This window comes from Muntiacus reevesi, chromosome 22 (assembly GCF_963930625.1).
Source record: "Muntiacus reevesi chromosome 22, mMunRee1.1, whole genome shotgun sequence".
Classification (NCBI taxonomy): domain Eukaryota; kingdom Metazoa; phylum Chordata; class Mammalia; order Artiodactyla; family Cervidae; genus Muntiacus; species Muntiacus reevesi.
Window position 1 is genome coordinate 22,047,681 of NC_089270.1, and position 14,134 is coordinate 22,061,814.

Sequence of the window (14,134 nt, forward strand, 5' to 3'; positions counted from 1 at the left end):
GTCAAAATTGAACACTTTAAATATGTGATTATTATACATCAATTATACCTCAAAAAAGTTTTAAAAAAGAAAAAAAAGTTACCTCAGATTCTGAAGGAATATAACCAAAGTTTGCTCAGTTTGTGGATCTTGGCTGTTTTCTATTAAGCATACTGATGTATCCTCTGCTTCTAAGTCTGCTAGCAGGGGTATGCTTCTTCCTGTCTCTAGAAGGTCTATCAGCTTTATTTGAAGTCATTTATGTGATTAGGCTGGAGAAGTACATGATAATGTCTAGTATCATTTAAACCAAATTAATTTCCCATTTATCTGTTCATAATTCTCAGTCTGGGACCTGCTGCAAATGACCTTATGAAAAGTCACAAACAAAGATGCCGTAAGAAAATCAAGCTAAAAGTCCTCAAACTCAGTATCTCATTCTTTCTCACTTCTGAGTGTTAAACTCATGTGGTTATCAGCTTTTTTTAATACCTTTGGCTTTATAAGTCTCATTTTCATAATTCAACCTATTATGGTATTGATAAATTATAGTACTTTGTCCCAAGGCTATTAAGGAGCTTCTGTATATTCTATCATAAAATTAGCTAATGAATAATTTCTCTCTATTGCCACTAAGCAGAACTACATGGTTAAATTATGATGATGGAGTCTCATCACATGCATGTTATGAAACAGCAAGTCATCATTTAATGTCAGGCATATGTGTGAGCGGGAGAGCAGGAGCTCAAACACTAACCAGGAGAATGAAAAACATCTAATTCTGATACTACTTTCCAAAAAGGCACAGGTTGTGAGGGCTACCCTGTGGCTCAGTGGTAAAGAATCTGCCTGCCAACATCTAGAGACAGGAAGAGCCCCCGGAGGAGGCAATGGCGACCCACTCCAGTAGTCTTGCCTAGAGAACCCTATGGACAGAGGAGCCTGGCAGGCTACAGTCCATGAGTTTTCAAAAGAGTCAGACATGAATTAGAGACTGAACAACAACAACAACAATTTGTGAATTAAAACAATTAAGTCATAGCTGAGAAGGGCAGGGGTGAGTAAGGAAGAGAGGGAAGAAACAAGGAAGGCCATGAAGGGAAAGGGATTTTAAAGGTATCCAAAGAGAAACTTCCTTGCTGGCTCAGAAGGTAAAGAATCTGCCCACAATGCAAGAGATGCGGGTTTGATCCTTGTGTCGGGAAAATCCCCTGGAGAAGGAAGTGGCTACCCACTCTAGTATTTTTGCCTGGAAAATCCCATGGTCAGAGGAGCCTGGCGGGCTCCAGTCCGTGGGGTCGCAAAGAGTTGGACAAGCTGTACTATTAAATCTAACTGGAGACATCCTGTGTGGTACCCATGCACAAGCAGCTCTAGGAGTGACAGCAATGGACATCGGACTTAGAGGGATAAGCATCTTCCCCTCCTCACCTGGTAATAATCCTAATTATTATCTGTCTGTAACTAATATCTGGTGCTTATATGGTTGTTTTGATACTGATACCCATAAACTCAAAGGGAAGCTATTGATTCACTCACTGGTAAGCCCTTGTTCTCAATATATCAGTATAAACGTTATGTTAAACAATCCCTATTTAGGTGGAACATTATAAACCTACTGTATGACTGTTAGATATGGAAAATGTGTTTCCATGCCATTTTCTTTTTATTCAGAACTAATAAGATTCCCGAGAATAATTTTGCAATGAAGTCCAGAGTAAATACAATACCATCTCACACAGTCATCTACTTTTTCCTCCCACTGAAATGACAGTTCTATAGTCCATTCTGATGGTTTCAATCAAAACAAAATAAATAAACTTAGTAAAGTTAATATTTAAATATCCCTCCATAGTTTCCATCAACAACCTGTACAGCCTGATTTATTTGAACTTTGGAGAAACTGCATGGGATCTTTGTCTGCTATTTATTTAGCATATATGACAGTCCATTATTATATCAGCTCTCAATAAATTGATTTAATTTACAAAAATAAAAGAAAGGAAGGCCTTGACCTTTGGTGGGAAAAAAGTAGAGGGTAACAAGACTGCTAATAACCTTATATTAAGCTATCTATGAGTTTGCGTATGCTAAGTTGCTTTAGTTGTGTCTGACTCTTTGCATACCTATAGACTGTAGCCTGCCAGGCTCCTCTGTCCATGAGGTTCTCCAGGCAAGAATCCTGGAGTGGGTTGCCATGCCCTCCTCCAAGAGATCTTCCCGACCCAGGGATCGAACCCACATCTCTTACGTCTCCTATACTGGCAGGCAGATTTTTTACCACTAGTGCCACCTGGGAAGCCCATCTATGAGTTCAGTTCATTGTAAACAGTCCACAAATCTTTCTTATGTTCAGTTATTATAGGATGTTTTCAAGTGTCACAGGAAATCCAAGCTTGAAAAGTATTTGCAAAACCAAAAACAGTGAAAAGACAGCTTATGTCTATACTGAAAGTGAAAATGTTGGTCACTCAGCAATTTCCCACTCTTTGCAATCCCATGGACTGTAGCCTGCCAGGTTCCTAGGTCCATGGGTTTCTCCAGGCCAGAATACTGGAGTGCGTTGCTATTCCCTTCCCCCGGAGATCTTCCAGACCCAGGAATTAAACTCAGGTCTCCTGCATTGCAGGCAGATTCTTTACCATCTGAGCCACCAGGGAAGATATGTCTATACTAGGAGCTTCAAAAGAGAGCTAGGCAAAAACCAAGATAACAATGTTCTAATGATTGCAGCTGAAAGATAGCTCTAAACCTGAAGTAGGCAATCTGCTTAATTGCATATCCCTGTTTCTAATTTTGTATGGCTTTAACAAAGTGACCAAAACAGGGGATGAATAGACACCTTGGAACAGGAAGCTCTAATTAGCATATTTCTCTTTCTGTCTCTCTCTGTCTCTCATTGCAAGATAAGGTTTGTCCAACCTCAAGTATATTTTACCAAATGAACTGACCGCTTATTCCCAGGTCTCTTTCAAATAGGCCACAGATACTACAATTGGCCTCCCTGGTGGCTCAGTCAGTAAAGAACCTGCCTTCAGTTCAGGAGACCTGGATTCAATTACTGGGTTGGGAAGATCCCCTGGAGAAGGAAATGACAACCCACTCCAGAATTCTTGCCTGGAAAATCCCATGGACAGAGGAGCCTACAGTCCATGGGGTCACAAGAGTAGGACACGACTTAGCAACTAAACCACCATCACCACCATATGCCATTATCTCAGTTTCATGGTTGAGAATAATGAGATAAAGAATAAGAAAATCACTTTCCCAAGCCAAAAAGGGTATAGCTTTAGAATTTAAGAGATAATTCATCAGGAGAATATGATTACTTGCCTAGAATTTACTATTTTCAAAAACAATGTTCCCAGTGAAAACTCTGAGACCACCTGTATGATGTAAAGCCTGTGGGTTGACAGGGCTTGAGAGAGCATCTAGCTAAACATCTTTTAATATAAAAGAAGTGAAAATTTTAAATGACTTAGTAGATGCCATTAAAAAGATGGTGGGAGTAAAATTACAATCCAATTTTTATACTCTAATGTTCCTTTAGCTTTATCCAACTGGTAAGGCTTTACTTGAACTTTGTCTACCTCAAACAACTCTGTTGACTTTTTATAAAATGGAATGTAAAGCTAATAATAACTTATGAATTTGTTATAAACATAGCAAATAATTTGGCGTATACTCACATCCTCATACACACTCACATCCTTGTTTCTGGCCACTTAAGCTAGGCACATTCTGGAAAATTCTGAACTGTAATAAAACACATTTGCTATTCTTCATTTGTTATTTGCTATTTCTGGAGAAAAAATGTTTGCAGACTCTTTGGGGAGCCACTCCCTTACTCATTAAATTGGGAGTGAACTGGAAGAAGTACCATTTCCTTTTAGGTACAGAGTATGATACTCACCTCCAAACAACTGATATACTTTCAGACTTACCTAATTCATCCCTTCATTTCAGGGAGCAATGTGAATTTCTTTTCCTTCCACCTTCTCTTCTTTCTTCCTTTCTTCGCCCTCCTCTTTGTCTTTTTCTTTTTCCTGAAACAAATCCATTGAGTCATATCAATATGGTATTTACTACTCATATTCACAAACATCAAAAGGGCGACAATCTGCTTAATATCCTGCAGATGAACATGCGCTCAAAAGTGGTACTGGCAATCAGGCACTCGATGCCCACTGGGCACCAGGCACCAATGCGCTAAGGATCTGGCCTGTTGTTCCATAGAGAAGAATGGAATTTCATTACAACTGTATCAAAAACAGATCATGTACCAAATGTTTGCCTGGATGAGTACTTGGAACATCATTTTTCTTTCATTCATCCCCTCACAGCTTCTACACTTCAGCTCTATTGCTGTCAATACATTCTTTGCCTGTTTATATGTCTGTTCCTCTTCCAATTGTCACTATAAGTTCAGTACAGTTTTACCTTCTCATACTAGCCCCAATGTGTGTGTGCCTGTGTGTGTATGCACTATACAATGCCTACAAATAAAAAGAACATGGACAAAAAGGGTATAAACCTTTACAGAAGAGTTTCTACAGCATTTCCTCAGGTCTCGTTTTGTCACATCATTAGAGAATGGAAACATTTGCTTTGCATTTTCCGGATGTTAGAGATGGCTATAAGAAGATAACCTAAGGCTTACAGAGAAAAGGGCTTCCCAGATGGTGCTAGTGGTAAAGAACCTGCCTGCCAAAGCAGAAGACAGACATGAGACATGGGTTCCATCCCTGGATGGAGAAGATGCCCTGAAGGAGGGCACAGCAACCCACTCCAGTATTCTTATCAGGGGAATCCCATGGACAGAGAAGTCTGACAGGCTACAGTCCATGGGATCACAAAGAGTCAGACACAACTGAAGCGACTTGGCATGCATGCAGAGAGAGAAACCTTTTAATTTAAAAAGGATCCCTGGTGAATTTCAGCTAGACATTAGAGATCTTGTATGTCAGGCCCCTAATTTTAAATATTTAGAAACTGGGTTCCAGAGGTGGTGACAATCCAAGGTTTCAGGACTGTTTTGGACCTGGAAATGTCAGAATTAGAATCTAGGCAAAATTTCATTATTATATATGCCAAATTTTCTTCAAAAATTTCAATTTTAAACATAAAAACTGTTGGCTTTCTCTATATCAGATTTAGAAATATTTACAAATGCAGTGGTAATTGCTTAGCATGTTCCCATCAACATTCAGAATTCCCAGGGAACCACCTCATCGGGACTGATTTTAAAAGGCCTCTTCTCTCAGTTTCTTCCTTCACACTTTCAGTCAAGACATGACCACTAACGGTGCCAGATTTATGAAACACAACCTGGAATCAAGATTGCCAGGAGAAACATCAATAACCTCAGATATTCAGTGACACCACCCTTATGGCAGAAAGTGAAGAGGAACCAAAGAGCCTCTTGATGAAGGTGAAAGAGGAGAGCGAAAAGGCTGGCTTAAAACTCAACACACAAAAAATTAACATCATGGCATTTGGTCCCATCACTTTATGGCAAATAGATGGGGAAACAATGGAAACAGTGACAACTTTATTTTCTGGGGCTCCAAAATCACTGCAGATGGTGACTACAGCCATGAAATTAAAAGATACTTGCTCCTTGGAATAAAAGCTATGACCAACCTAAGATATCGTATTAAAAAGCAGAAACATCAGTTTGCTGACAAAGGTCTGTCTAGTCAAAGTTATGCTTTTCCCAGTAGTCATGGATGGATGTGAGAATTGGACCATAAAGAAAGCTGAGCACCAAAGAATTGATGCTTTTGAATTGTGGTGTTGGAGAAGACTCTTGAGAGTCCCTTGGACTGCAAGGAGATCCAAGCAGTCAATCCTAAAGGAAATCAATCTTGAATGTTCATTGGAAGGACTGATGTTGAAGCTGAAACTCCAATACTTTGGCCACCCGATGCGAAGAACTGACTCATTGGAAAAGACCCTGATGCTGGGAAAGATTGGAGGCAGGAGAAGGGGACGACAGAGGATGTGATGGTTGGATGGCATCACCAACTGAAGTGAGTTTAAGCAAGCTCTGGGAGTTAATGATGGACAGGGAAGCCTGGCATGCTGCAGAGGGGTCGCACACATGACTGAGTGACTGAACTGACTAAACCTCACTTTTGGACTTCCCAGGTGACACTAGTGGTAAAAAACATGCCTGCCAATGCAGGAGACATAAGTGACTTGGGTTCAACTGCTCAATCAGGAAGATCTCCTGGAAGAAGGCATGGCTACTCACTCCAGTATTCTTGCCTGGAGAATCCCATGGACAGAGGAGCCTGGCAGGGTACAGTCCATGGTGGCATAAAGAGTCGGGCACAACTGAAGTGACTTAGCATCACCCAACCTAACTTTTCCTGTCCCATCTCTCAAATTTACCCTCTATATTTTCACTGTGGTTCTTCCCGTTCCTTTCCCACCTCTATCTCTGATTTTACATAATTTATTGTTCCTTTTCCAGCACCCCAGACCTTTTGGAAAGCTTCCCACACCAACCCCCATAAGGAGCCCCCCTGGTCTTCTTACCTCCAGGGAGGAGCTGTTCCGAGGCACAAAGAGGAAAGGGAGGCAGATCTCCAGCTCCTTGTTCTCTCAATAACCCCCTGACTGTTCTTAGGAACGTTCCTTGAGCTTCTTCCTCTAGCTCAACATCAACCAATGTTTATGGGCTCTGATCTTTGACCTTGGCACACAGGTTCCTAATAACTATGGATCCGGATCGTCAAGGCAACAATTCAAGCCTCAAGGGCCCTGCAAATTCTGCTGAGACCTTGTTCACCAGCTGCTCACGTCTGATTTCCAGCTACCTATTCCTATTCGCAAGTCCAAAGACCAGCGTCTAGACAAGTCAACTCTCATTTCACAGATGGTCTGGGGTTTTGGAACCGCGTAGAAGTCACCCACCAGCCGGGACCGGCGGCACACCTGACTCTAGGCTAGTGTTTGAAATGAATGGACTAGACCTCAGAATCCTGGCTCGATGCCCTACGGTGGCCAGCAAGGGCCACGTGACCCCTCAGACCTTCGCCGCTGCTTGGGCTTTTCAGCGCCGCCCTGTGGCCGTGGTGTCAACAAAGCTTTAGTTCAGTTCAGTTGCTCAGTCGTGTCCGACTCTTTGCGACCCCATGGATTGCAGTACTCCAGGCTTCCCTGTCCATCACGAGCTTCCGGAGATTGCTCAAACTCATGTCCACCGAGTAGGTGATGCCATGAGATGGCATGAGATGCCAGCCATCTCATCCTCTGTCGACCCCTTCTCCTCCTGCTCCCAATCCCTCCCAGCATCAGGGTCTTTTCCAATGAGTTAGTTCTTTGCATCAGGTGGCCAAAGTATTGGAGTTTCAGCTTCAGCATCAGTCCTTCCAATGAATATTCAGGATTGATTTCCTTTAGGATTGACTGCTTGGATCTCCTTGCAGTCCAAGGGACTCTCAAGAGTCTTCTCCAACACCACATTTCGAAAGCATCAGTTCTTTGGCATTCAGCTGTCTTTATAGTAATACGCTCACATCCATACATGACTATTGGAAAAACCATGGCTTTGACTAGACCAACCTTTGTCGGCAAAGTAATGTCTCTGCTTTTTAATATACTGTCTAGGATGGTCATAGCTTTTCTTCCAAGGGGAAAGTGTCTTTTAATTTCATGGCTATAATGACGATCTGCAGTGATTTTGGAGCCCGAGAAAATGAAATCTGTCACTGCTTCCATTGTTTCACCATCTATCTGCCATGAAGTGATGGGACCAGATGCCATGATCTTAGTTTTTTTAATGTTGAGTTTTAAGCCAGCTTTTCCACTCTCCTCTTTCACTTTCATCAAGAGGTTCTTCAGTTTCTCTTCACTTTCTGCCATAAGGGTAGTGTCATCCGCATATCTGAGCTACATGTCTCTTGAAAACACAAATCTGTCCATTTTACCTTATTGCTTTAAATGTGCTCATTGCAATTATTTCACAGGTAAGCTAAGCAGCCTGGTGTTTAAGATTTGAATACCTATGTTCTGTCTACTACTTGTTCTTCTAGTTTCACTTGTCTTATCTTTTCTCTGACCATGTAACTTGGTCAGTTTTCCTGGAAGCTGTCAAATTAAAGAGAAATCTCTGCACTTTTTCTAGGCAGAAAAAATTAGAGATGTAAAATAAGACTGTTTATGGTGTTTTCCCCTTTACAAGATGCATGTCATTCTATCTTAAAAAGATGTTATCTTCATTATTTAGGGATGAAAAAAAGGGATTCTTGGTGAGATTTAAAGGTCTGAGAAGTACGGTCATTAACCTCTCTTAAAAATAAATTATTTCATTATGATTTTTCAAAAACTTCTAAATATCTAGTTATTTCCCTTTTAAATCATAGTAGTCTGTGTATTGCTTTTCATTAATTCATTTCACTTAACCCTACTGCATTATTCTAAAATAACTCTACTGTCAGATTTATCAACTTTCCTTAATTTAGAAAAAAGTCCTTAGGGGCTTCCCAGGTGGCGCTAGTGGTAAAGAATCGGCCTGCCAATGTAGGAGATTTCAGAGAAGGGTTTGTTCCCCTGGAAAAGGAAATGGCAACCTGCTCTAGCATTCTTGCCTAGAAAATTCCATGGACAGAGGAGCCTAGCAGGCTACAGTCAACGGGGTTGCAAACAGTCAGTCACGACTGAATGACTGAGCACTCACGCACAGTTTGACATTTAGTTTGGTATATAATAGTTATTTCATATGTGAGATTTCTCTAATCCTTTGTTTCTCACTGATCACGACAGAAGTTTCTAAATAAAGAGAGCTTATCCTTATAGTAATAACCTCATAAAAATCAGATTGCCAGCCTAAGTTTGGTCATATAACTCAGCTGATCAGTGAATGAATCTATATTTATTAAGTTCCTCCTATGCTAGGTACCATCGGAAATATAAAAATGGGAACTATATGGTATCTGCTTTCCAAGATTTTAAAATCTGATATTGGCAGTATGTCATATTCAGAAATGGCCATGAAGTACGGCAATATTTGAAAAGTACTATTTAGTGAATGAATGAATGTGCAAGTGAATCGACTGCATATGCAGTAGGTGATACAGACGGAAAAGCACACTTGTATTTGAAATTAAGAGAAAAATAATTATGGCAGGATCAGCCTTCTAAGATGTGAACCAGACTTCTAAGAAGGATAGAATGTCAATAGATAAGGATGGTGAGATGAAAATAAACCCACTTGGTGAGATGAAAATAAACCCACTTGTGGGAAATGATATAAGTAATGGCATCAGAGGCAAGCCTCACAGTTTTTAAGCTTATCTGTTTAAACAAAGTGTGATAATGTTAGAAAGAAGAGGGAAATAAACGCTGGAGCCAGATTTTGAAGAACCTTGAATATCATGCTAAGAATGTAGGTCTTTTTTTCACCCTTTGGGAACTAGAGGTTGACAAAAGGTTTATATCAAGGTAAATACCATGATAAAACTTTCATGTCTATCCCTCCTAGACTGCTAACTCTCATTATTGGAAGTGTGCATGGAGTACATGGAGTAGCAGTAAGGGCATGGACTTCTGGCTTCAGATCTGGGCTCAATTACTTACCGTGCGACCTTCGCCAAGTTACTCAACCTTTCTGTACTTCCGTTTCTTCAACTCTATAATGAAGATGAGGATGGTGATAATGATAAGGCTAGTTGTGAGGAATAAATGAATTGTTTGAGGAGCAAATGAATTAATGCATGCAAAGAACTTAGGTCAATTTTTGGAAGTGGGTAAGTCCCACTTGTGATTAGTCATTCAGTCGTATTCAACTCTTTGTGAGCCACGGACTCTAGCCCACCAGGCTCCTCTGTCCATGGTGATTCTCCAGGAAGACTACTGGACTGGGATGCCGTGTCCTTCTCCAGGGGATCTTCCCCACCCAGGGATCAAACCCAGGTCTGCTGCATTGTGGGCAGATTCTTTACTATCTGAGCCACCAGGGAAACCATGAATACTGGAGCGGATCGTCTGTCCCTTCTCCAGGGGATCTTCCCAACCCAAGAATCAAACCAGGGTCTCCTGAACTGCAAGTGGATTCTTTACCAGCTGAGCTACCAGAGAAGTCCCACTTAAGAGTTTGCTATTAGTACTCTCAGTATAGCTGTTGCCAAATAGGACAGAAGAGTTGGGTGGTTCTTTGGTTTCTATACCTTTAAAATTAAATCTCGAAAGAGTTCCTTAAAAAGGGAAAGACTAATTATAAACCAGCATAGGTTTAATTATGTGTATTATAAGCACAGGCTTATAAACTAAGTATTATTTGGCAACCTAGATTATAGTCCTATTTGTCCTTTGGTGTGATAAGAGGATGTGAAAAATGCAACTAAAGAATGGAAAGAGACGTCATATAATCAAGATTTCTAGACTATGAGAATACATTTAAAAAGATTCCTACATTGGACTTGGCAATAATTTCTTGGATATAACACCAAAAGCATAGGCAAAAAAAGAAAAAAATTAATTAATTGAGACTTATCAAAATTGAAAAACTTCTTTGTATCAAATGACACAAGAGAGTGAAAAGATAATACATAAAATGGAAGAAAATATTTGCAAATAATATATCTGATAAGGAATTAATATCTGGAATATATAAAACTACCCTCAATAAAAACAAACCCCCAAAAAAACAACCCAGTTAAAAATTGGGCTTAACAATTATCCAGTAAAGATATACAAATGGCCGATGAGAACATGAAAAGGTGCTCAACACTGCTAGTCATTAGGGAAATGAAAATGAAAACCACAAAAAGATATCATTTCACACCCATTAAGATGGCTATTATCAAGGGAATAAAAAAGAAGTATTGGCAAGGATGTAGAGAAACTGCAACACTTATGCACTGCTGGTAAGAATGTCAAATGGCGCAGGTGCTGTGGGAAACAATATGATGTTTCCTCAAAAAATCAAACATAGAATTACTGTATGATCCAGCAATGCCACTTCTAGGAACATACCCAAAAGAATCTCTGAAAGCAGAGACTCCGATAGATGGATGTACACCAATGTTCATAGCAGCAGTATTCACAGCACCTAAAGGAGGAAACAGCCGAAATGTCAAGCGACAGATGGATGAATAAACAAATGCAGGATGTCCATGCAGTGGAATGTCATTCAGTACAAATGGGGATGGCATTCTGATACAAGTTACAGTATAGATGAAACTTGAAAACATTATGCTAAGTGAAATAAGTGAGACACAAAATTAAAAATATTGTATGGCTCTACTTATATAACCCATTCGAGTACCCCTGCCTAGAAAGTCCCATGGACAGAGAAGCCTGGTGGGTCGCACTCCATGGGGTTACAAAGAGTTGGGCAGGACTGAGCGACTAACACTACTTAGATAAGAATCATATGAGAGTCAACATTTATAGAAATAGAAAGCAGAAAATAGTGGTTACTAGAGGTTGGGGAAAGGGAGTAATGAAGACATTGTTTAATGGGCACAGAGTTCAGTTTGAGATAGAGAAAGTTCTAGAGATGTACAGTATCAACAGTTGTACAACAATGTGAATGTACTTAATGCCACTGAATTGAACACTTAAAAATTGTTAAAACAGGAAGTTTCATATTATGTATATTTCACCAAAAAAAAAAAAAAACTTTGCTTTTCTGTGGTTATCAACCATCTAGATCTGAGTTAAGTAACTTCCAATACCACACACTGCATCACACTTCTTATGTAACATACAACTTACAAATTATCATTATGTTGACAGTAAGTAAATTATTTCCCCTCTCCAAATTCATATATGCCTTTCAGCTATCATTGTTTTTATTGAAATGTCCTATTCCCCACATAACAAGGTTTACAGGCATTTGATTTGCCAAATACATTTTTTAAAAATTGTAGCTGCTTTACAATGTTGTCTTATAGTTTCTGGTATACAGCAAGGTGACCCAGTTATATATATGTATACATATATATTACAGTTATACATATATATTTATGTACATATATTCATTTTCATTATTGTTTATTACAAGATATTGAATAAAGTTCCCTTTGTTATAGAGTAGAACCTTGTTGTTTATCTATTTATATGTAGTAGTTTGTGTCTGTTAATCCCAAACTCCTAATTTATCCCTCACCACCACCATCCCCTTTGATAAGAAACGTCCCCAAACAAACAAAAAAGTTTGTTTTCTATGTCTGCAAGTCTGTTTCTGTTTTGTAAATAAGTTCATTTGTATCATTTTTTAGATCCCCTATGTAAGTGGTATCATATGATATCTGTCTTTCTCTGTCTGACTCCCTTTACTTAGAATGACAATTTACTGGTCCATCCACGTTGCTACAAATGGCAATGCTTCATTCTTCGTTATAGCTGAGTAATATTGCATTGTGTATATGAGCTGTTGCTTCTTTATCTATTCATCTGTCAGTGGACACTTAGGTTGCTTCCATGTCTAGGCTATTGCAAATAGTGATGCGGTGAACATTCCCCCTGGGTTCCTGTCTGTTTTCTAATTAGAGTTTTCTCTAAACATATACTCAGGAATGATATTGCAGGATCATATGGTAACTCTGTTTTCACTTCTCTAAGAAACCTCCATACTGTTCTCCATACTGACTACAGTTGCCCTGAAAACTTTTGAAACCAACAAACTATAGGCCAAGTGAACTTCTCTCACCACGCCTGTGTTATATTGGCATGCTCGTTTGGTTGCATTGATATGAAAAGATGGCTGATTATGAAAAATCAGAGAACAACAAAGGAGAACGACTGAATGGTCCATGGATCCTCATTAGCATGTACCCAAAGCAATTTTAGGACATAGGCTTCATTGGGCTGATTCAATGATTCTTTGTCTTCTTTTCTAGGAAAACATATCCTAATAATGAAGAACTTGCATTTTATGTACTGAAATATACATTCTAAAGCTAGCATGTAACTCCATGGCTGATTCATGTCAATATATGACAAAACCCTCTACAATATTGTAAAGTAATTAGACTCCAACTAATAAAAACAAATGAAAAAATAAATAAATAAAGCTAGTTAGTTTGTATGCCTTTAAACATGGTGTATTATCCATAAAGCAATAGTTCAAAATGTCAATATTCTCTGCGTAATAAATCTGAATAATATGCATTTTAGTTTCCAGACTCTTTGAGACTCTGAAGAGGGATTTCTCACCAGAGAGAGATTTAAGTCCTTCTTCCTGACCCTCTATTCCCTTTCTCACAGCTCCTGAAAAGATGGGCATGACCCCAAGTGTGGCTCTGAGTTTGTTGCTTTGCAAAGATACCCATCTGTTCCTTTCATTGTCTTCCTAGTCATATCTGACTGGGTTTGGGATGTCCAAATTCATTTCTGTTATTTTCAACATGACAGAGCCAAGAACTCTTTGGACAAGTAACCAAATTACAAGCTTCTGCCTTATGTGTCCTCAAAAGAATTGCCCTTGTCCGAATACAGAAACTTTATAACGAGAGAAAATGTAGAAAACTCTGCCAGGAAAAAAAAATGCATTTGCTATTAGACCTGCTATCAAAATGGACATTTTTAAAGATGAATACCAGCCAACAAAAACAAAATATGTCAAATTTCCAACAAATATGGCATTTTCATCTTGACCTTTCCTAATGTGCTGCTATTTCAGAGGTTATTATTTTTCATGAATGTTTTAAACAGAATATATAAACTATATGAATAGACATTTTTTCCTGTTGATTCTCTTCTAGAATGCAATCACAGGGCCAGTTATAAAATATGCAACAGAAAAATTTGTTGAACTGAAGGTTTTTTTTGTTCAGATGTCCTAAATGAGTAAGCAGACATATGAAATGTATTGTTTTTATTCCCAGATATATTCTGGTCCATCTTGAATTATAGCTTGCTTCTAAGTTGCTACCTCTTAGAGCAGAAATATTATAGAAGTACAGTTTTTGATGATAATAATAATATAATAATATGCTCAGACACTCAGTCGTGTCCCACTGTTTGTGACCCCATGGACTGTAGACCGCTAGGCTTCCCTGTCCATGGGATTCTCCAGGCAAGAATACTGGAGTGGGTTGCCATTTCCTTCTCCAGGGGGTATTCCCTACCCAGGGATTGAACCTGGGTTTCCTGCATTGCAGACAGATACCTTACCAACTGAGCCACCAAGGAGACTGCA